Raw genomic sequence first — 2640 nt, 5'->3', positions numbered from 1 at the left:
TAAGCCAGACATTAAAGTATAAAATAATGCCAGTATTCTTAGAAAAGAAACTTTGTTCTTTAAATATCGCTATTTTTCATAAATAATCTATCATCAATGAAAACACATGATGGGTTTGTTATCTTGAAACAAATTAATAAATCAAAAAATTTTAGGTCTCATTTTAATCTTTAATATAGTGAATATTCATAGAGATACTCCATATAAGCAAAAGTTGTTTAAGTACTCAATAATTTTGAAGAATGTGATAGGCTCCTGAATCCAAAATATTTGAAATTTCTTGATCTAAAAGAAATTTATAAACCAGTCCTCAGAGAGATATTCCTCACAGTACTGACCACAGGAGCAAGGAGATGGCGTAAGCCACATCTTGTTCACTAGGCAATTAGATAAGTAATAATCATCATAATAATTTATGTAATAATGTCCTGTGCTCTTGCTGTTCTAAGTGCCTTACTCATTACATGATTGAATTTTGTAATGCTTACGACAAACCTATGAAGAAGGCATCACTTCCATCTTATAGATGGGAAAGTGAGCTCTGAGATGTTAAATGACTTACTGTTAAATAGTGGAGCTGAGCTTCAACCTGAAATCTTACCTCAGAGTCTATGTGCTTAATCACAGTCAAGTTCCTGTAAATTGCGGTATTTGCAGAGAACAAAGCACCATGGAGAAGTCAGGAACAACATGTGAGTATTGCACAGGCTCACGTGGGTAGATGCTCTACAAATAATAAGTTAAAAAATATAGGGGGAGGGAAGGAACTGTATTGCAATCACTTACAGGAAAATGCTATTTGTAAACTTTCATGTTATTCCACATAAATGACTTATGGTGGGTAATAAAGGTATTGGAAAACGAAGCAGTGGGGAGATATCAATAAAACAAAATAGAATTAAAATGATCCTTCACAAAATGATGCTAGTATGCCATGAACTGAAGAGGATTGTTAATTCAATTTTTAATGTCAAGGTTAACAAAAGCAATGAAACTAACATCTACTTCATACCTTACCCCCCATTAAAACATAACCTACAATTTCCTTGAGGAGAATTCTCCCCTCTCTCATGGTGCCAACCATTTGCCCAGATAGTGATAGAAAACAGGCAGCTCTTTCAGGCTTATTTCTAATCAGCCTCAGAGATTCTGACCGTGATCTAGGGAGCTCTCCATGAGAAAGGATGAGGTGTGTGCCTGCAACACTTGTAAAGTAGAACAGAATCCCTCGTAAGACTAGAACCCAAAAATGAATCTTTCCAGCAACCTAAAAAACTGAATATTGACATAAATCATGCTCCACCCTTTTATTCCATCTCTCCATGATTTTCTTTGGGCTGAGAAGGAAATATTTATTTCACAATTCAGCTAGTATGAGAATTCAGTGATAGAATGCTAACTTTGTGACAATGTTTAGCTTATGTCAAGGTCATTTTTTTCATTCTTTCTGTTGCCTAGGTAAATCTAAATATTTTACTGTTTTTTTAAGTACTGAAGCAATGAAAATTGTCATTTCTTTCTTAAAAACCTCTCATGCCTTCCGTCTCATTAGCACAGTCTTACCATATGGACCTCCTTCAAAATAGAGAAACTTGACTTTAAAATATGATTCTGTGGGGCTCCCAGAGATTTCCGCCCAGTTCCTTTGAGTGGAAACGGTATTAGTCCAGTTTCCCAACACGCCTGTTGGCCTGACGTTTACTAAATTACTTTGTGGACCTCTCTCTTCTCCCACTGATCAGTGAACTGTGTGTCTCTCTGATCAGCTGAGTGTGTGTAGAAATCCGTCTGCTCTCCCATACTAGAACCAGCCTTTTCTGAGGGGACTGATTCCAAGAAGAGGAAGGAAAACAAATGTTGAATTTAAAGCCTAGGCTATTTTTAGGCGTCTTCTTCCTGGCTTTCTCCTCTTTTGGCACAGGTTCAAAGTTCCTCCTTTCCTTGTATCTGAAAAGCAAGGACTAACTCTACAAAAAGGTCTTGCACATGGAATCCACACAGTGAGCAGTTTCAACGCACAGATGGAGAAAGGGCCCCTCGGGCTGAGGCTGCTGTAGATGAGATATCCCCAGATTGGCACTGGAGTTTGTGTAAAGTGCTGGAAGAAGTGAGACAAAGTTTCTAAGGCCTGAGTTGCCATCTCATTTCTTTAGAGACACATTTGTTTTAAAGTAAATCTGTGACTTCCTCTTTGCATAGGGCCAGACAAATGTAGTCTAAAGAGAGGAAGAAAGCCAAATAAACTGTTCTAGACATCCCCCAGTACTTTAATTCTATGACAAATCATTTAGTCTAACCCTTATGTGGAAATCATCTGGTTCCTCCCAGTTTGAGCCATTCTAGGAGCAGGCTAAAACTTCCCCCAAGGAATCATCTTTGGGCCATTTTCTCTTGGAAGCTGGCTTTCTCCGATCCTAAATCTCATTCTATCTCCCTCTAACATTAATTTCAAGAAGCAGACAGAATTTTCCTTTGTCCTGAAACACAATTATTCATCCTTGTAAAATTATCACATTGTGTTACCTTTATCCCCTTATTCTGAATGTCTAAAATTACTTTCTCTTGGGGTGCTTGATTGGCTCAGTGGTGAAGCAAGACTCTTGATCTCAAGGTGGTGAGATCAAGCCCTATGCGGGGGTG

The sequence above is a fragment of the Suricata suricatta genome, chromosome 5 (genome assembly GCF_006229205.1).
Source record: "Suricata suricatta isolate VVHF042 chromosome 5, meerkat_22Aug2017_6uvM2_HiC, whole genome shotgun sequence".
Classification (NCBI taxonomy): domain Eukaryota; kingdom Metazoa; phylum Chordata; class Mammalia; order Carnivora; family Herpestidae; genus Suricata; species Suricata suricatta.
Note: the sequence above shows the minus strand (reverse complement) of the source record.